Source organism: Grammomys surdaster, unplaced genomic scaffold, assembly GCF_004785775.1.
Source record: "Grammomys surdaster isolate TR1022 unplaced genomic scaffold, NIH_TR_1.0 193, whole genome shotgun sequence".
NCBI classification, from domain to species: domain Eukaryota; kingdom Metazoa; phylum Chordata; class Mammalia; order Rodentia; family Muridae; genus Grammomys; species Grammomys surdaster.
In genome coordinates this window covers 8,167,657-8,189,567 of record NW_021604638.1, presented here as the reverse complement: position 1 = coordinate 8,189,567, position 21,911 = coordinate 8,167,657, and the positions used below count along the sequence as shown (strand labels likewise).

The 21,911-nt window shown below is 52.3% G+C and overlaps 1 protein-coding gene and 1 pseudogene across 1 annotated transcript in view; both read right to left on the bottom strand.

The window, feature by feature from the left end:
* Positions 1-21,911, bottom strand: part of Prex1 (phosphatidylinositol-3,4,5-trisphosphate dependent Rac exchange factor 1) — a 146,182-nt gene that overhangs the window by 87,862 nt on the left and 36,409 nt on the right. The gene's annotated exons all lie outside the window — the stretch shown is intronic.
* Positions 19,341-19,567, bottom strand: LOC114622941 (annotated as a pseudogene).

The window sequence follows — 21,911 nt, the reverse complement described above, 5'->3', positions numbered from 1 at the left end:
CACGCCATCTGTCTGGAACCATAGTCGCAGCCCGGGGAGGACACAGCTCTCCCTGGAGATGCAGAACAGAGTAGAGCCCTGCACTCATTCCTGGAGAGACAATGGCAACTTGAGCTGCTGGGGGACAGGGACTTCGGTCCCCAAGGACACCCACACCTCAGCTGGGGTGACCTCACTCGACATATGGTGAAACCTGAGAGGGATGGTGGGGGCACCTCCAGATCACACCAAGTACAAAGGAAGCGAGATGCCCATGGGACTCAGTCCCTACTGTGATCTGCTGGTCAAGGGTCCAAGGAAGCAAAGGATCACGGACCAAAGGCACCCTGGCAACAAAGTCAGAATAGAACATGCCTTTAACAATAACAAACCAGCCCTGTAAGACAGCAGAGGGGCTGCCAGAGCCTGTCCCCAGCAGATCCCCACAGCCAGACATGAGGAGGTTCCCATAAACACCCAGTGAGCCCTGCAAAGACCCCAGTCCTACAATACATACCACTGGCTCAAAAACCTGGTTTGGACCCTAAGAGGATCAGGAACCTCGAGCATAGCACAAAGATCTTACTTCCACAAATGACATACTGCCTCATCACTCATGGGATGGCGACACCTCCTTCCCTCACCCCGGCCCAGGACAGCCACGCAATGACAACTTCATGACACGGATGTCCATTTAAGGACACGGAAAGAACTGCTGATGATCCCTTAAGGCAGGGCAATGACCAGGGTCGGGGTGGGGCCGGGGGGGGGCACACGGGTCGCATCTCAGTTTTGGCTCAATAAACTACCTGGGTCTCACACATGCACGAAAGGGGCCTGGCAGGGCCAGGAACAAATGCTGAGCAGTGCAGAGCAGGCTGTAAAGGTCTAGCTCTGCCACTGACATGAGAGAGAAGAGGGGTGAGCAGTGACTCACCCCCCACCCCAGGTTTCAGTTTCCTACTCTACGAATCAGGGAAAGAATGAGTGCTCTGGCTTCAGGGAGCGCGTCAGAGGCCGTCGCGTGACACACAGGAGTGGTGGAGGCACATAAAATAGGAGAGACAATAGGAGAGAGTCTAGCCCCGTCACACACCCATCTGCAGATTACAGGGGCCCATGGGAAATGGGAGCTGGGTGTCCACAGACTCCAGGCACCGTGCTTCCTGAGAAAGCTTAGGGCATCTGTCAGCCACCATTGAAAAGCTAGACACCAGCGTGACCCACCAGCGTGACCACACCACCAGCATGGCCACAGGCCTCCCATCCCAAGTTTGTACTTGTGTGGGGTTAGGCTTGTTTGCGGTGCTGGAGACTCAGCCCAGGACCTCAACACGCTAGACCAGCGTTCGACCACGGAGCTGCTTCCCAGACTCTCCACTCAGTTCTCGTCTTGTGGCAATGGAATGGCTACTATACTATCATTGTCAGCTTGACAAGATCTAGAGTCACCTCAGGAGACAAGTCACTAAGCACGCCCAGTGAGGGATTGTGTTAGGTTGGGGTGAGGTGGGAAGACCCATCCTGCATGTGAGGGGCAGGCACCATACCATGGGCTGGGGTCTCAGACAGCATACAAAGGAGAAAGCCTGCTGAGGGCAGTGTTCCTCTCCAAGTGTCCTGATAACAGATGCAACGTGAGTGGCTGCCTCATGTCTCTGCTGCCATGCCTTCTCCACCATGACTGACTATACCCTGGAGTTGTGAGCCAGAGTAAACCTTCCCTTCCTTATGGTTTCTGTTATCAAGGTCTGCTTCCATAGCAACAGTTAAGTAACTGATACAGCAAGGTTTCATCAAGTTGTCTAGGCTAGCCTTGAACTCACTCCGTAGGCCACACAGGCTTAGAACTTGCAATTCTCCTGCCCCAGCCTCTCAAATAGCAGGGATGACCAGCCCGGATTAGCAGTACCTTTTGAAGTCTGTGTTTTCCACCCTGAACTTAGATACCTGTATCTCCCTGAGTTCCCTGCAGTGACAGAGGACAGTATGGCCTGTCATCAACAACAAAGCCACCTGCCACACCCTACACCCCCTACCCATGCCAAGCAGATTGTCCCCACCCCCGGCCTTGGGAAGCACCCAGCACCTCTGACTCAGTGCTGTCTTTTTAGTAAAGGTGACCCGCTCACTACCAAGACTTCCTGGAACCAGTGGGCTGGCTGTGGGAGCCGACAGTTGCTCAGATGAGAGACAGGCTGTCTGAGGGGCTGGTGTTTGAGCAGATAGGGAGCTTGCAAGTATCTGGAGGAAAGGGCATTCTGGGGCAGAGGCCCTAGGGTTTTCTAGCCCGTCCAGTCTGAAACACCCGCCGCTCCACTTCCTTCACAGCTGTGCTGGTGGGCAGTTACACCCAGGGACACTACCTGTGTTTGCCTATCATTTTATCCGTTTGCCCATTTAGGGTGTTGTGGAGTGCCAGAGCCTGGGGTGAAGCCCTCCTCTGTACACATGTCAGGCCCACCAGATGATCATCTAACCCCGATACCCTTTACCCCATCTCCCTTCCAGACCCTGATGAAGGACACCCACCCTGGGACCCACCAAAGAGGAACTTAGAGCAAAACCCAAGTTGCTACAACCTGCTGTGAGCCACACAACAGTGGGGGAGGGGAGGCCACAGAGGGGAAGCAACCTCTCCTGGAGGAGCCCCACCCACCCATCCCCTGCTAAGGCCCACTCAGTGGATACGAAGCCATCCTAGGCGACTCGATGGCAACTCACGCTCTCTTTAGTTGAGCCTGCAGAAGGCTTTGTGCCTAAGTTTGAATATGAAAGCCCCAACCCTGGCTTCTTTTTTGGATAATGGGCACATGGGCTTTGAGTAGCTGGAGTCTGTGCAGCTACCACCTTCCCCCAGGGCAAGCATCCTTAGTTTTCCCGTGTGACGCATTCACTGCTGCCTCCCCTTGCCTGACTGTGGTGTAGACTTGAATGTGAGACCCTCTCCTACATAAAGGCACAGCTAATAGAAATCCAGACATCACTAATGGAGCACAGACCTTTTCTTGCTGAGTCTCCTCATTCTTATCCCCTAGATCTATAAGCTACTCTGAGTCCCTCCTACTCAGACCCCAGCTCCTCCCTCTTCCTTCGAGCCCTTCGGTTCCTTTTTTCCTGTGAACAACAGGGTGACCGCAGTTAGATTAAGACTGGGGTTCTCTACCACAGGTTCGTGACATGTGATCGCCTGAAATTTCTAAACAGACATGGTGGAACCCACGTGCGGGGCATGATATGCAGGTGGACAGATCTCCGCTATGGAGGCCGTCTGGTAGCTTCCCTGACTTCCTCTCTCTAGGCAGACAACCAGATCTGCCTCCAGATATTGCCTAGGTATCTGCCTAGGGTCAGCCACAGCCTGCAGACCAAGCTGCCATTAGAATGGACATCTGGGGTTCAAGTGCTAGCTGTCCCCCAGCCTGCTGTGTATCCCAGCAGCCTTTCTGGGCCTTGCCTCCCTTCCCTGAGGAATGGGAACAAGGAACAACTCTCTGTCTCAGCTCCCTCCTTTGAGAAATAGGGACACAGAATGGCTCCCGTGACTTCTTTTCCAGTGACAAAATATCCTTGCATCTGGCAGAAGTGGTGACGACCAAACTCTGACTGCTCGAACCCACGGGTAGCACACTTCCCTCAACTCCAGGGGACCATTACATGCAGAAAATAGCCACACGCTGTCAAAAACAAAACCAAGGCCCGCTGCCCAGAGAGACAGAACGGACAAAAGCACCCTGAGAGACTCCTACACGCCACAGAAGCCCAAGTGGCAGGTGGCTAGGAGCAAAAGTGTCACACTCACACGCCAGCAATGTCTGGGAACAGGCCTGTTTTAGGTGGCATTTCCTGCCGGAATGCGAGGACAAAGCAGGGCCAGCCACTCCAGGGCCCCAGAGCCCAGGGCGGGGCAGGTGGCCTCCTGGGTCCCACTCCTTCTGCAATTTGGGACAATGGAATTGCTGCTCTCAATGGCGCTGACACTTGACATCTGAGACAATTGCTCTGTGAGCCCCCACACACACAGGTCCAAGGGTTAGCTTTTTTTTCCCCATCTCCCCAAACAATTGTCCCTGGACAGGCTTTAGTCCAGCCTGACTTTATCTACAGGGGACTGTTGAGAACCAGGAAACAGTGCTCAAGACAGAGGATGACAGCAGTGTGGCTCCAAACAGGACAGGAGGGGGGTGGTGCCCACGCGGCTGGAGGTTTCCCTGTTTGCTTTTGACTGCAGCAGCTGTGACCCTGGGGAAGGGATTCCGAGGCAGCAGAAGCTCCCAGACGCAGAGCAGGTCTTTAGAACAGACTGATGGGATCGCTCTGCTGCAGCTCAGGGTGTGAGCAAAGCTGCCCGCAGTTGCCTGACGTTGCCTCGGTCTGCCAGCCTCACCCCACTGTACAGAAAAGAAGACTGAGGTTTCCATCGGCTGAAGCATCCTGCCAAGTGGACTTAGCTGAGTTCTAACCTCTGGGCTATCCAGCATCCAGAGAGTGACCTTCTCCAGCATCTACTCTGGCCCAGTCTTGGTCCCACTGTCACTCACTTCCCACCCCTGACTCCTGATGGTAATGGCATAAAAGTCATTCCCCCAGGCTCTGTAACGGGTTCTTTATCCCCAGAGTCTATATCAACCTCATCTTCCTCAACCAGGCAAAGAGAAGGCCACCTTTCAGGGAAGATCAGGGGGCTCAGAGATTGTACACAGCATAGAGCTCTAGGGGAGACCACCAGCCCTGGGCCAGTGAAGCCGCTGACTGTGAGCTTCCAAGCTATGGGATGAAGGAAATGACCTTGAAATAGAGTGGTGTGTGTCTTTAATCCCAGTGCTCACAAGGCAGAGGCAGGCAGATCTCTGTGAGTTCTGAGTCCAGCCTGGTCTACAGAGCGAGTTTCAGGACAGTTTAGGCTATCCAGAAAAAAACCTGTCTCAAAAAAATAAGTAAACAACAGTGGCCAGCAAGGCCAAGGAACCCACTCTTAGTGCTCACCCATGGAGATGCGCAGTGCACAGCAGCATTTTTTCCTGGAGGCCGCAGGCCCAGCTGTCCCTCCAAGGCCTGCAGCACACCCTCTCTGGCTGCAGCAACCCTGTTCTCCCTTAGTAGGTCACCCACTTCTCCTAGTACAGCTCTGGACAGGGATGGCTTCCTCAACTCCCACATCCTGCATACATGCTTAGCACACTGCCACAGCTGCCCTTGATCAGTAAAGGGCCACGGCCCCAGCCCAGCCCTTCGGGAGCCACAGGAAGGCCCAGGTTCACTCTCTCCTCACTCACATTTTGATTGACAACTGGCAGTCAACACTTGGCAGAATATATTTCAATGAGTTGATGAGTGGGTGAGTGGGATAGGATGGGTGGATGGACGGAGGATGGACGGACGGATGGATGGATGATGGATGGATGGATGGGTAGATGGGTGGATGGACAGATGGACGGACGGACGGATGATTAGATGGAAGGGTAGAAGGATGGATGAAGGATGGGTAGAAGGATAGACAGATAAGTAGATGGATGAAAGGATAGGCAGATGCGTTGGAGGGAACGGATGATGGATGGACAGATGGATGGATGGATGGATGGATGGATGGATGGATGGGTGGATGGATGGGTGGATAAAGGATGGGTACATGAATAAGAGAAAGGAAGGAAGGAAGGGAGGGAGGGAGGGAGGGAGGAAGGAAGGAAGGAAGGAAGGAAGGAAGGAAGGAAGGAAGGCCGGCCCACCCTGGGCCCACCTCCCTCATACACAGCATCAATTCCAAGATCCATAGAAGGCTAGTGATTTGGAGTGACCCACTCTTTCTCTCTGAGACTTGGTTTCCCCATCTGCACAACACGGATACTGCTATAATCTTTATTCAAGACCTGTTGCCTTGGTTCCTTGAACATGGCTTGGCCATGGCCTCTCTCTGGGCCTGGCAAGCTTCCTGGCCTCTGACTGATGAAGATGTTCTTGATCCTCACTGAGGTGCATACAACTCCCATGCAGCACTAAGCAACTAGGCGCAAGCACTCACTTGTATGGAGAGGCTTTAAGAGAAGGGACTGGTTCCTGCATCACCAGCCTGCTCCCATACACTGATGTAGGCTGAGGCCATGCCTGGAGCTGGCCCTCATTGGGACTCTGCCTTAGTGCCTTTTGTTGAGAGATAAGCCACCTTCCTCATGGGTCACCTCTGTGAAGAAGGAGAACAGGAAGTCTGTCTGCTCTTAGAGTCTGAAGCAAACAAGGAAAAGGATGGGGTGCCAGAGAGTTGAAGGCAAGATGGGGACTCTGCAGAGTGAGACCAGTGTTGGTGAAAGCTAGGGATCCCTGGTTAAAATATGTCTCCCACTCACCACACATATCCACAAACATTTGCTTTACAGTTAGTGAGTATAACCAGGCTCCTCTGTGACAGCCTTGCATGAGACAAAACCCGCAGAACAAAAACACTGTTAATGTGTGTCGCTTGCTTCCCTCCAACAATGGCTACCAACACCTCTGAAGCCTTCATGCTCGCTCACTCCCTCTCTCTCTCTCTCTCTCTCTCTCTCTCTCTCTCTCTCTCTCTCTCTCTCCCTCTCTCTCTCTCTCTCTCTCTCTCTCTCTCTCCCCACCCTATGTGAGCACACCCAGAAATATAACCTGGCAGGCACGCATTGCAGGGCTTCTGTAGAGGATAGCCCCTCACATCACAGGGCTTCTTGCACTGGCTAACTCCTCCACAGGCATGATGTGGCTAAGCAGGAACAAGAAACAAAACCAGGAACGTCCAAGCTGACACCTAAAAGAAGCTGAAGATGAGCTGTGGGAATCTAGGGAAACTGTTCTTGACACAAAACAAGCTGCACGTGCAAAGTCACCGAGGCGACAGCAACCCACTCGTGTGCAGAGAGGCTGAATCACAGGAGCAAGAACAACAGGAAGAGAAAATGAATCCAGAGACCAGCAGGAGCCCAGCGTGCAGCACCCTGGGGGCCAAGGGTCTCTGATTCTCCTCTGAGGACGGTGGGAGTCACAGAGAGTTCTAGGCAGGCGAGGGACCAGGCTGATTGTGGAGGAAAGACTGAGAGGAAGCAGGAGGCAATAGACTGAACAATAGGTTCTAGTATCCGGAAGGCAGAGTCCCTGTGATTTACTAAGTAGGAGAGGAAGACGAAGGCTGGCCTCTGGCCTCCTAGGCCAGAGTCACTTTTACAAGAACAGGGCAGGCTGTGGTTTGGAGGGTGTGTGGTATGAACGTCCAATCTGAGGCATTTTCAGTCTAGTGGTGGAGACAGGTCCCCTGTCAGCAAATGCACAAAACTGATTTGGCTGCAAGCATGCTTGGAAGAGGTCTGAGCAAAGGGACCCAGCAGGTACCTTCAAGGCAGGCTATGTGGAAGAACCAGCTGGCAGCTGAAGCCAAGACACCAAGCGGTAGGCTGGGCACGTAGTGGAGGGGCAGGGTGATGGCTGCTATTTGGGGGTGTCCTCTGCCTTCCCCATCGGGCCACTCCCCATGCTCTATGCACTATGAATGAGGCCCACAAACAAGGGCAGGTGGCTTCCAGGGTTCGCAGTTCTGCACAGCACAGCACAGAACTAGGTTCGAATCCCGGAGCTGTCTCTTTTACGCTAAGGGACGCTGAGCTGCTAGCTCTCTGCCTTAGCTCCTGCCCAAGACAAAGGGCATTTTGGCCAGTGTCACCTCTTCCCATGCCAGCTTCACGTGGAAAGCTAGAGAGCCAGGAGTGGTTTAGCCAACGGCTAACACAACAGGCCAGCCCAAGTCCCAGACCAGGCTGCCCTGCTGGCATTTTCCATGAGATCAGACTAGGACTCAAAGCAAGTATGCACCTCCTGCTACTAACCAAGAAGGTGGCACTGTGGTCTCAGCCCTGGGGACAGAACTTGAGCAAGATGCAAACCCTCCACTCTATGGGCCGGTACAGAGCAGAAGAGAGACAAGAGCAGAATGGGGAGGGGAGGCACTCAGTGCTATGGCCAGGAAGGACCTCAGACAAGGAGACCAAAGAAGGGAAGAAACCCCAGGGCAGCAGTGGGGAGCCCAGGCCCAGCAGTTAGAGAGCGGGTGCAGGGGCTCTGTGGCAAGCGCCTGCTCTGTGCATGAGCAAGTCTGGAAAGCAGAACCAAGGGGCAGCAGAGGGCATCAGGAATGCAGTTGAGGGATGAGCAGACGCCTGACCACATGGGAAGGAAAGAGAAGTCTATTCTAAGCAGGCCAAACAGCCTTAAGAAAGGAGGGCTATACACCAAGTGCCATGGAAAGGCCCCCAGCAAGGAAAGACACCCCCCAAGCCTCCCCAGAGCCCTCAGCGTACAAGGCAAAGCACACCCCCACCTTGGGCAGCGGCACTGGTCCCCTGGCAGTAACCATGGACACAGCCCTCCCTCTCTCACATCACCAGACTTTGCTGTCTCCATCAATGAAAATGAAGACTTGAGACCTGTTTAGCCTGGAGTCACGGCGTCTAGTGAGGGGTGCTGGAGCTGGATCATTTAGAGCCCAAGCTCAGGGCTGCTCAGACTCCACCACCCAAAAGCTTCTCTGGCTACAGAATCTTCTAAGACAGCCATGTGGGCCTCATGTGGGCTCTACTCCGCAGCAGCCCATACAGGCTTTCTGTCAGTCAAGAGGTCCAAAGAGGTGGCACCTGGCAACCAGACACCTGCCTAGCAACAGTGTGATGGGACGACAGCTGGACTCCATGGCAACTGCAGCTGGGGGCCCAGAGGCCACATGTGGCTTTTGGAGGGCACGGGAAGGGGTTCACAGACTCAACTCTAAGGCAAAATGACCCACAGGGGCCTTATAAGCCTAGCGGGTCCTGAAGTACAGGGCACAGAGCCTGAGACCTGCCTCATCTCAAAGCTGTGCACCATGGGCCTGCATGATCCACCTGACGTCTCTAATGCCCCAGCCTCGTCTCTAGAATGGAGACCAACGCCTCCAACACAGAGACATGTGTAATATCCCTAGTAGTACATAAAAAGAACACTGGCAAGCACAGACTGGATTCTGAGAGTCCAGAGCTCATTTCATTCCCTCCAACAACTCCCAGTGGTACCAGCTGAGTCCTGAGACTCTTTGAGTGACTCTGGCTGTGGGGTCTGGAATGCAGACAGCCGAGAGGAAGAAGAAGAGGAAGAGGAGGAGGATGGGAGCTGCCAGTGTCCCCTTGCTCAGACCTCTTCCAAGCATGCTAGCAGCCAAATGGATCTTGTGCAAGCATTTGCTGACAGGGGGCCTGTCTCCACCAACAGACTGAAACGTGCCTCAGACTGGACTCTGATACCACACACCCTCCAAACTACAGACATGGTAACTGTAGTGCTCTCAGAGAGGTCACCTACCAAGGACTATACAAGGCCACTAATGAGTCCTGTCTGACATTGTTAGCTCCCATCATCCTCCTCTTCCCCTTCTTCTTCTTCTTGGCTATCTGCATTCCAGACCCCACAGCCAGGCACCCGAAGAGTCCCAGGGCTTAGACACCAATGCCTGTAGAAGCCACATGTAGATAGAAGAGGCCAGCCAGGCTAAGGTCAAGAAGGAGGACCAGGGGGACAGCAAACACTGATCTGAAAGGGCAGCCACCGATCTCTAATCCATCACCGGGCAAAAGTGCAGACAGGCAGCTGGGCTTTCACTGGAGAAGTCAAACACGAAGCTTCTTGGGAGGATTTTCCAACTACAACCCCCTTGTTGGCTAATGTTATAAAAATGCCTAAGAGAAGAAGGCAAAGAAACCAGAAAAGCTGAAATGGTTTTGAGAAAGAACATTGGGACTCCCACAGCCCAATCTTCAGAATGACTGCGAAGTCATAATAATTATGCTGGCGCCTGGTGCGAGGGGAAGGGCGTAGGTCTGTGAACACCTCTCACGAGAGCAGGATGCAGCTAAGGCAAACGATGCAAAGGGAAGCCAGCAGAGAAAGGCAATCTTCAGCCAACAGTACCCCGGCAAACAGACACAAAGTACAGAGTAATGAGCCCCCTGCAAAGACACGATTCACACAAAACAAAACTCTAGACGGATCACGCAGGCGAAGGGCATGACTCAGTGAGTAAAGCAATTCCTACACAAGCGTGAGGGCCCAAGTTCAGATCCACAGCACTCAGGTAAAAAGCCAGGCCTGGGAGTAAACACTTAGCGCCCTAGACATAAACTACGATAGTCAAAGTTGACCTCTGGCCTCGAAAGACAGCACACAGGGAGGCATGTCCTCACATACATGTACATACAGCACACATGTATACACATACATGTAACATACAGTGCACAGATGTGTACACATACATGTAACATACAGCACACATGTGTATGCATGCCACACGCCCACTATACACACATACACACGGCACATAATACATACACACACTACACACACACACACAAAATCACATATTTAAATGCAAATTTCAAAACTACAAAACTTGAGGGAGAAAACAAAGGGAAAATTATCTTTGTGGCTTGAGGTTAAGCAAAGTGACATCAACATCACTTATAAGTGACGCTCAAAAGCACAGAGGAAGACAAGCGCTAAATCAGCACAGAAGATATGTTCAATTCTGCAAAAGGCCCAGTAAGACAATGGACAGACAAGCTAGGACTTGGGGCAATATGCATACATGACATTCTGGCAAGGGGTGTGTGTCCAGACTATAACCTTAACCCAACAACGGAACCAAGCAAAGCAACACTTAAACTAGTTTCTCATGTGACTCCTCCTGGAGATTCACACAGAAATGTCTTATCACTACAGACAGGCAGCCGCAGACTCAAGAAACCCCTCCCTTCCCAAGCCTAGCTTGGTGAACCAATGACTTTATCAGAGTTCCCTCCAAAAGTACGGGTGACCCCTGAGCAGCCACAGGATACAAAACCCGCGCTCCAGCCTGCATGGTGACTCGCAGAAACCGGACCACAGGAGTCCCCATCCCCACCACTGTGTCATCTCTATGCGTTGTGGCACCCCAAGATCACTCGCAGGAGAAGTGGGGGAGGGAACCACGGCCAGAATCTGAGGACCCTCTCTGACCTCATGATGGCAGAGGAGTCACAGCTAATGTAGCTTTTTTTTATCTTACTGATTAGTTTTATTTGGAAGGAGCATGCCTGCAGTGGTGCACCTGTGGAGCTCAGGGGACAGCTTGCAGAAGTTGGGGGCTTGAACTAAAGTCATGAGGCTTAGAGACAAGCACCTCTGCCCACTGGGCCAGCTCACCAGCCCCAGCTACTCTGGTCTCAAGACAGCAATGGCTGTGTATAGCAGGGTTCCACTACATAAACAAAAACATGAAAATCATAAAAAGTCAACCCTGAACACACAAGGCTGTGCAAAGAAGATATGTGTGTGGAAGGCAGGCACAGGAAAAGCTTCTCAATACCATCCGTGGGGGAGAGGCTGAGGAAAACCACAGCCTGGCACTTCTACGTGTCTGCCAGAGTGGCTTAGAAGGCAAATCGACAATACCCAGTGTGGTCAAGGGTGTGCGCCACCAATCTCTCAGATCCTGCAGGTGAGAAATTTACTAAGTGACCCGGTACCTTTGCAAAGTGGCCTGCAGCTTCACATGCTGCTAAACACACAGAGCCCACACAGCCCAACAACACCACTCCTGGTGTTGATTCTGGATAGATGAGAATTCGTGTTCACATGTAAGCCATGCATACACACTTAACAGTGGATGTCTGGGTCAGCCAATGATGGAGAGGCTCTGTATCCTCGGATGAATGTTGAACCACGGAATGTTGTGGTCTCTAACAGGAACACACTTGACACATGGAGACCCCGGCTGAAGCCCAAGGGCTTCCTGCTGAGACCCGGAAAGCATGAGTGTCCCCCCGTGTGCAGGGAGCAGGCTCCTTTATGTCCCCACAACATTGTCTACAGTGAGGCACATATGTTCTAGAAAAGACAAAACTATGGGCCACAGGAAATAGACGAGTGAGTGGCTGTGGGGGTGGTAACAGACCCGAGGGCGTGGCTCCTCAGAGGCAACAGAAGGTCTGTGGAGGACAGAGTAGCTCTGTACGTGGACGGCTGAGGGAAGTAACTCCACACATGTGATGTAACGTGCATGTACACACACACTTTAACCCCCCCCCAAAAAAAAACATCTTTACTATTTGCAAATTCTAAATGTTAAATCTGTTTAAAATACCTCACTCTGAGCTTTTCTAAATATGGAGATACTTCTTTAAGGGAGGATGAAGTGAGTGTATGGGGCCCTCTATGCAGGGGCATCCAGTAAGCCACAAGCACACAGGTCGCCTTGACCTTGGTTGCTAAGTACCTCGGGGATGAGCTGGTACTGCACTAGGGCAGGGAAAGCTCCAGGTGTGCCTGACAAACACAGAAGGGAAAGGAGAAGAGAAACCCTGAGCAAGCCCAAGAGCCCTGGGGTAGCCTGGGGTCAGGGCAAAAAGCAGCAGAGGTCTCGTGGAGACAGGGAGTGCCAAAGGCACAGAAGATGACACAAGGCCAATGCATTCTTGTTAAACAAGGTCTAGGGAAGGTGCAAAGGCGGAGGTGTCTGGGCAAGAGAGGGGTCTAGCGTGTGTGTGTGGGGGGGGGCGCCGGGGGCACAGGTGCTGGGGAGAAAGCAGCCAGAATGACTTCTAATCCCTGCTGTGAGCAAGGGTGTGGGATGAGTTACCTGTGCAGGGAGGAGCAGGCCAGAGAGGAAAGGATGCTGAAACTGGCTAAAAGGCAGGTCTGAGGCCATCATAGGACCTACCCAAGACCTTGTCTCAAAACAAGGCAGAGAGAGGGAGGGGGGGAAAGGGAGTTAAGAGAGAGATGAATCAAGCCTGTTCGTATGTTCTGGGCTGTTGCAACATGGCTGCCATGTTGTTCTTCCATGGACCAGTCCATCCCTTCCCATGCTGCCTCACTTTGAAAAACACACTTCATCCAAGAATAAAAGAAACTCCAGGAGCTCAGTCACTCTCTGGAGCAAAGGCTCTAGCTGACACAGACCTTCCTCCAGAGTGACAAACTCAATCCTCAGTGAGCTGTCTGGAGCAGGCATGTGACTGGAAAGACAATTGCTGGCACTCACCACAGAGTCCACCTCACAGGCACCAGCTGGAGCTCTGTAAAAGCCCTGGATGGCACTGTGAAAACTGCCCACACTTTATCAAACATAAGCCATACCTACCCGGTGGCTTCTGAAATTCCAGAACTTATCAGCTTGTTCCTGCATTAATAAGGGTGACGGGGACGTGCTGTAAAAACACTTTAGGAGTCAATGGCTCTGCACAGGATACAAGTGGCAGCTGAATTCACAGATCCCTTCAGCAGAGCTGAGGATCAAGTTTCTGCAAGGTGCCGCCAATAAAATCTGCACTGGTCCACTTTCCCAGCAGGTCTGTGGAAAACATCCGCATGAATGGGCTGCCCACGAACTGCCATGACGAAAAAACGCCAGCTTGAGAACTCGTCGCTTGCCTGCACCAGCACCCCTTCCAGCTGACGGAATTCCAAGAGCTTTCAGTGAATCAAAATCACATTTGCTAGAGAAGCCAGCTGAGCCTGGTTACCTTGAAGATACCACAGCAGAAAGGAAGCGATGTCACTAGCCACTGCCTTCTGCAAACCTGTGTCCTCCACAAATGAGCTTGACAGGGGGGGGGGGGGAGGGAAGAACTCAGGGGCAGCGGTGGTGTGGGACTGAAGAGCGGGTGCCATGACGTACCCAGCGGAGGATGCTTCTATCCCGTGAGTCTGGCTTCCCAACCTTCTACAGACCGCTTCCAAAAGAAGTTGTGAGGGACGAACAGATGGCTCAGCAGTTAAGAGCATTTTCTGCTCTTGTTAAGGAAAAAAAATAAAGACACCTCACCATCAGAGCCCTCACCAGGGGCTAGTGACATGGCCCAGAGCGGGAAGATGCTTGCTGCCAAACCCACAACCTGAGTTTGATCCCTGGACACAGTGGTGGAAGCTGCTCTCTGACCTTCCTACACACAAGCCAATGATGACAGACAGACAGACAGACAGACACACACACACACACACACACAATCTAGATAGATAGAGATGGATAGAAAGACACACACACACACATCTAGATAGAGATGGATGGATGGACGGACAACGAACGGACGGATATGATAAAAAGAAAAGGCCTTCATGAAATAACTCTCATCAAGGCACTGTGAAGGGCAATTGCACATTACGGTGCCTCTAGCACTCATGCAAAGTTATCAGAGAGATCGTGCATTCCCAAGGGACACTAATCAGCACTGAAACTCCTAAACACCGTTGATGACAGCCAGAGAACCAGCTGCTCTCAGGCCTTTGGCTTTCCTCCTCAAGGTGAAGGCCTCCCTGGGCCTTCATCCACCCAGACCTCAAGCCCTCCCTCCCTAGAAGCCCTTGCCCCTAGGACAAAGCCCTGACTTCCCTCAGGCAGTGGGAATCCACCAAAGAGTCTGACTGTGGATGGATGGTGCCATGAAGCATTCATTTCTCTTCACTACCTGGCCTCTCAGCCACCCATTCCCAGCCTTGGCTGAGTGGAGTTGGCTCTCCCTGCCTGCAGCCGCCACGGTGCTGGCAACGCCATTCGGTGCACACACTTAGATGTTATGATATATAGATTCATCTCAGCGGAGTTCATACTTCTAAAAAGTGATAACTGCTTTGCCTGTCAATCAACTCCTCACCCAGGGCCTCCCACAACCGGCCAGCTGAAGGCAGAAGGCAGGAGCATGCTGACCCTGTCCCTCTCCCTGTGTCGGGGTGACAATACCAGGCAAAGCTCCACTAGACTCATTCATAAAAACTGCACTGCTGTCTACTCTGCCCAAGAACCTGGCTTCGAGGTGCCCCACTTGGTGGTGCAAGGCTTGGCTTCCACCAGCAAGCTCACCACCATCACCCAGTCCTTCAGGGAACACAGGTCAGGTCATTTGGCTCAGACTTCTAAGGCTCCCTCCCTTCAGCCAAGAATTCATTCTCTTGGCTGGCTTCCCTCAGCTTTTATTGCTGGTCTTCAAGCTCAACAACCAACTCCTTCTCCTCACTGGACAATGAACTACGTGCACATGCGCATGCGCGAGTGCGTGTGTGTGCGTGTGTATGTGTATTTGTGTGTGTGTATGTACACAACCTCAAGTGTGAGTCCTCACTCCCTACTCTGTTTGAGGCAGGCCTCTTTGCTGTTCTGCTATTGTGGATGCCAGGTTTGCTGCCCCACTCCCACCCCAGTCCCAGAGATTCTCCTGCTTCTGCCTCCCATCCCCCAGTGGGAGTGCTGCAATTACAAACACTCATGCATCTGGCACTGGGTCCTTGGGCTTTGAACGAAGGTCCTCACACTTGCACAGCAAGTGCTTTGACCCGTGTGCCATCTCCCCAGCCCTTCCTCGGACGTTTCAGATCTAATGCATCAGCAGAGAAGGCAGGAGTCAGTCAAGGATTAAGAACAGGAAAGATGAAGCTTTCTGAGGACAGAGGCTGGAGAGGGCAGGTGGTGGGAGCTGCGGCAGCTGGGACTCAGGGGCCCTGGGGACAGGACTGCTCCAAGCAGAGGAAGGGGCAGCAGGGAGGGACCAGGTGGGACCCAGGAACAGAGGCTTGCAAAACACTCCCCGTGGGAGGGGCCTGGGGCCACACTAGAGGAGGCAGGGTCAGAGATTGGGCCCTTTGCAAGGACCAATGAGCGATGGCCACTCAAAACTATATTCTAAGGACCCTGGAATCAGGTTCCTCCTACAAAGCCCTCAGTACCTGGGGCCCAAAGTATGACAAATGATGGCAGAGAGGTGGGGCTGGGGAGGAAGGGAGGGAGGTATGAAGGAGGGGAGAAGAGGAAGATGGGGCAGGGAGGGAAACAGGTGAGGGGGCAGAAAAGCAGGCCACTGACCCTGACCCTTCCTAACCCCTCTCCCACACAGACAACTTAGGCCTCAGCAGTTAACTGAGGACTGGATGCAGATGGCCTTTGAGGCCTCACTGGGGTCCAGAAAAGCACAGGAAAAGATGCACAGGGCTGGCAGAAGACCGTTCCCATGGCCTCCTTCCTCACCATAGTGACGGATGGCAGTGCCACCATTTGAGGAGTCTAAGCACATTCTTCCTTCCCGTTCACCCTGGAGACAGACCCCCGTGTTCCTATCCGCTCCTAAGCCCCACCCCCTGCTATTCGGAACCTTGTGAACATTATCAGTCTGCCAATCCAGTGAAAACCAGTTCTGTGTGTCCTAGGATTTTGGTCCACACTTTGTAATGATTTTTAGTTCACAAGTTTCTAAAGGGCCGGTGAGATGGCTCAGCAGGTAAAGGCACTTGCTGCCAACCCTGACAGCCTGAATTCAATCCCACAGAAATGGAAGGAGAAAACTGACTCCTGAAACATTTTCTGACACGCACATGCCTGTATACACACACACACACCCAAACACACACACACAAACATTATCTCTCTCTCTCACACACACACAATTTTTCTTTTTCAAAAGAGGAGGTGTTTGTGGGGGGAGACAGTTCATAGCTCAGGTGATGTGCCATGCACACATCAGGACCTGAGTTCAGATCCTAAGACCGTGTTAAAAAGACAAGCACAGTGTATACAGTACACATCTGTAATCCCAGCCTGGGGAAGTAGAAGCCGGAGGATCCCGGGGCTCCCTGGTCAGCCAGCCCAACTGAACTGATAAGCTCAGGGTTGAGGGAGAAAACCCTGTCTCCAAAACATAAAATGAAAACACCTAAAAAAGACACCAGCTTCACCCTCTGGCCTCTGCGTGCATACACATACATGTGTATGTGCACACTCGTGCTTGTGCAGACATATACACACATGAAAAAAGCCTGAAAATAAAGCAGGGGATGCAAAGGGAATCCAAGTACTGAAATGGGTGCCCGAGGGCAGCTGGCAGCCATTGCTGCAACCCACAGGCCTTGCCCGTCTAGCCGCCTCCTCTTCCTGCTGCTCCAGATTACAAATTTATACAAGAGAACAAACTGCGGCGACTGGGGGGTGCGCCCCCGGCACAGGACAGAGGAGAGGGGGTACGGCGGGCGGGCACTCCTTTAAACTCAGCATTTGAGAGGCAGAGTCGGGTGGATCTGTAAGTTTGAGGCCAGCCTGGTCTACAGAGCAAGTTTCAAGCCACCCGGGGCTACACAGAGAAATGCTGTCTCAAAAAAACTGACACAAACAGGGAAAGACTAACCTTCTTATAAAGGGGGTGGGGCTGAGGATTTGCCTCAGTGAAAAGGGTGCCTGCCTAAAGCAAGCAGACGCAGCAGAAGTGTCGGGTGTTCAAGGTCCATACACAGAGCAAGCTTGAAGCCAGCCTGGGCTAGACACTCTACCTCAAAGGAAAGCAAATTGTAAAATGTGTAACTATAAGGAATCCTACAGGCAGATCTGGAATCTCCTGAGGAGAGCTACTTGCAAAATGTTTTAAAAATGAGAAAGACCCAGCAAGGGCATCATCACCTGATGGTACATTTCTACAACCCAATTTTGAAGAATAATCAAAACACATCTCTTCCCCCAAACACAGATGACAAGTGGCCACCAGATGCTGGGGACAGGAAACACGGCTGTGGTTTATTTTCTTTGTTTTCAAAAATTAGGGATGTCATTTTTTTTTTAATCCAGGCAAAGAAAAGTAGAAACTGTGGGCTTTCTTTTGTGTGCATGGTGGGGGGGAGGGTGCCCCTGGAAGACCTCCACAGGCTGGACAGCAGACACACCTGAAGTAGGCACCAACGGGGAAGAACCCAAACAGAACTGCCAATCAATCTCTGTCTCTGAGTCATTGTGGGAAAGTTTCTGGGAGCCAAGAACCCAACATCTGAGCCCAGAGAGCTTTCTTCAAGGCACAGGGTACATGTCAGGCTGTGACAAAAGTTCACCCAGAGAAACATCATGAAAGCCACCGTCAAGTGTCCTTTGGCATCTCAGCTGCTACCCCAGGGTCTAGACCCAAAGAACTCCTAGGTCCCAGAAGCCACAGCCTGGCTATGACAGAAGCTACCCCACCTTTCATCACCTAATTCTACCCTTCCTCCAGGTGAGGCACCTATACTGCCACCAGAGCCACCCAGCACCCCCAGATCAACTGCACCTGTGGCTCACATTCTGGATTCAGGGATACCAAGTCCCCCCTATTTCAGCCTGTCTGGTCTGGACTGTCACCAGTCCCTTACACAGAAAGCCACCAGCCAAGGACTCAATGGGATCTTTAGGGAATGAGGTCCAGCTGTGCCCACCCTTCAACCACCCACCCACTCAGCGTGGGAAAGGGCCCACACCTACAAATCTCATGAAACAGTTCCTTCAGCCCTCCACCCACTCCGCTCTGGGATAATAAGCTCCAGGCCTACTCTGCTCCACTCAGCAGGGCTGTGTGGATGATGGCGTGACTCAAACTGGTGGTGGTAGTGGTGACAACGGTGATAATGGTGACACTGATGTTGATGATGGTGGTGCTGATGTTGATGATGGTGGTGCTGATGTTGATGATGCTGACACTGGTGTTGATGATGCTGACACTGGTGTTGATGACGACTCTGCCTGTGTTCACAGGGCCATCGAGAGCTTCCAGGGCTCTCAGAATAAGCATCAACCACGCTCCAAACGTCCTCATGAGGCATCTCATTTAACAGACCCTCCCACTACCAGACACATGCTGCAGACAGGGAAACCATGAAGAAACAGAAAAGTGGCCTGCCAGGGATCACACAACCTCTCCTGGCTAGTCTACCTGTCAGCCCTCCCCAGTTACCCACAATGATGTACTTGTGGGGCCTCACACCAGGGCATCCCTTCCTACACGTTCCCTGTTTGACCTGCTTCGACCTCAGTAACCCTATCCATTGTTCACTAACCACTTCTCTGCTATTTAGCTGTTACCAGAATAAGGTCTTAGTCTGGCCTCCACCGGTCCTAACAAGCTCAGTCACCTGCTCCTAGAAGGTACAAGGAATAGTGAAAAGATGAGAAAGAGTTGACTGGGTTTGGGTTTAAAGGACAAGAAGCCTACACAGAATGCAGCCATGCTGGAAGAGAGGTGGCCCTGCCTGTCACTGACCCATCTTTGTCCTGACTTAGAAATACCCTCCCGAGAGGCAAGTTTCTCCTCTGGCCGCCAGTATCAGTCTTCAGCCTGTCCCTTCTCCCAGTGTGGGATTCCCTGGGAGACCTTAATTCTTTTTTTTTTTTTTCAAGTCATTGTATCTTTAATAATCTGGCAGCAAGTCAAAACATGATAAAAAAAATTGTTCCTTTTACGGGCGAGGCCCATCAATATAGACTCATTCACGTAGTGAGTAAGATAGCATTCTAAACAGCAAGGGAAGGCTTCAAGGCTTACAGCGCGTTTGGTTGCTGATAATCAGCCGGGGGACTAGCAGCACAAGAGATTAACGAGCCTTCAGAGGACAGGACGCGGTTGCTGGGTCATGAGCACCTTGAAGCGTTTCTTGATGGTGATTCGGTGTCTTGAGTATTTGTCATGTGGGGAGAACCGAGCAGGATGGGCAGAGCAAGTCTGTTGTCCCATAGGGTCAAATTTCTTCAGCGTGTAGACGCGATCGCCCTGCTCATTGAGGTAATACTGGAGAAACATGACTGCCCCACAGCAGAAAGACACCTTTCCGTTTACCACCAGCCATGTTTGCCCCGAGTCAAGACCTTAAATCTTCAGGGTCTGTGTTTAAATATCCTGATACCAGAAGTGTCTCAGTCTAGAATGTCACCTCTCCTGCCAGGATGGTGACACAGTCAAGTTCAGGCATAGCCTCTGTCACACATCATCCCTCTCCACTCTGTCTACTCCAGACGCTTCTACCCCACTGGGTGTGAAACACGGTGTTCACACCCTCAGACTTCACAATCCCCCTCGCCATGCAGCACCAACCTCACCGGCCGCCACACGGTGCCTCAGTCACTCAGCGCCACTAACGCCAGTCTTTGCTCTGTCTCTTCCTGCTTCCTGTAATGCTCTCCTCTCCAGACGTCAGTGTGGCCCCTGCACCAGCCCCAATCTTCCTAAAGACTATCCCAACATCGCTCTGTACAGCCACACATCCGTCAGCTGAAAAGGCACAGCTCTCCACTCTGCCCTCACGTTCTCTTCCTCACCAACCATCTGCATATCTTCTTATTTGTTGGTTGTCTGTTCTCACACAGGACCTTCAGGCTTGTTCACTGTCCCGGCATCTAGGGACCTCAGCCCCTCAAGGCAGGTGCTCAAAACATATTCGTGAATGAATAAGTAAGTGAGTAAGTATGCAAATGAGTGAATGAATGTGTAAGCGTGACCATGAATGAGTGAATGAACAAATGCATGAATGAACGGGCAAATCACTGCAGTGCACGAGTGCATGAATGAATAAAATGTGAGAATGAATGGCTGAGCAAGTAAGAGTAAATCTGAGTGATGAATGAATGAATGAATGAATGAATCAATGGACGGGTGAGAGATGGTGCTGTGCTCTCTCCATCCACTCAAGGCTATTCTAAACTCAGTCTCCTTCACGCATAGATCTGTCTCAGTAGGTAACTCAGATCCTCAGGAAAAACAGGACCACAGCAAGCTCAGCAGCACTCAGAAGCTCCAGGAAGGCAGGGGGCGGGGCCAGCAGGCAGGGGGCGAGGCCAACTGGGGAAGCCTCCTGCCTGGAGCCGGACCTGCAAAAGCCTGGCTCCAGGCTCCACCTCAGAGTTGTAGCCCAGGGCTCAGATCACAGAGCCGGGACCTGGGGGTGGGGATAGGGTGGGAAGGAGAGGGCTCATCCTCAGACTGGGACAAGTGTAACTGGTCATAGGAGTCATTGCCTCAACTCCTGTCCCTCCCTGACATCCAACCGTCACTCAGCTTGGATTCCAGACCCCAGGGAACAGCCAGGTCTACTTACTATCCCCTCCCAACCATGACTGTGTCTCCAGTCTGGCTTTGTGCAGCACCTCCTCCCAACCTACCTCCCCCTCTACACAGTACTGGAAGTCTTTTCAAAATAAACTCCCCACCATGCTCCTCCTCTGTTCTCAACTACCCGTCCCCCGCACTCCCTCACACCTTACTTCCTCACAGGTACATACAGGTAGACCATGGGTGAGTGGATAAACTTACAAATGAGTGAGTGGGTGGGTGAGTGGGTGGGTGGGGGATGGACATACAAATAAACAGGCCGGTGGGTGGGTAGATGTGTGGATGGCTGGGTGGAGAGATATATGGGTGGGTGGGCAGACATACAAGTGGATAGATGGATGGGTGGGTGGGTATCCAGACGGTGGACAAGTGGTAAAATGAAGAAGGTAGCAAAACCAGGAGGAAATGGGCCCAGCACACAAGCACACCAATGAGCCCAACAGCAAAGGGGCGGCACAGTACTGCAGTCACAAGCACAGGCCCTGGGATCTGAGTGGGCTTCTACCTAGCTCCGCCTTTTCCTCATTAAGAGACCCTGTGTACATGACACAAAGCCTAAGGCTCCTTGCCAGGAAGGCAGTAGAAAAACTACAAGCACTGAAGTACACAATGCTAGGACGTAGTCATAGCCCTCACACCCGACACGGGTCAGAAGGATCTGACGACCTGACAACCTGACCCGATGGCAGAGGCCAGACTGGGACAGGAGAAAGCCCCAGGCTAGACACGCCTCCCAAGTTAGACACGCCTCCCAGGCTAAACACACTTCCCAAGCTAGACACACCTCCGAGGCTAGACACGCCTCCTCAGAAGCAACACAAAGCCAAGCCCATTGACTTGGGCCTATCACCCTAGCTACTACAACGAGGCAGGAGAACTCTAAGCTCAGACTGCAGAGTGTGTGAGTTCAGGGCCAGTTCTGGGCAACTTAATGAGATCCCATCTCAAAATAAAAAGTAAAAGGGAAACTGGGGAATGGATTCAACCCTGGCCACACGCTCTGCAACCAAAATTGGAGGTGGAGGCAGTAACACGGAGTTA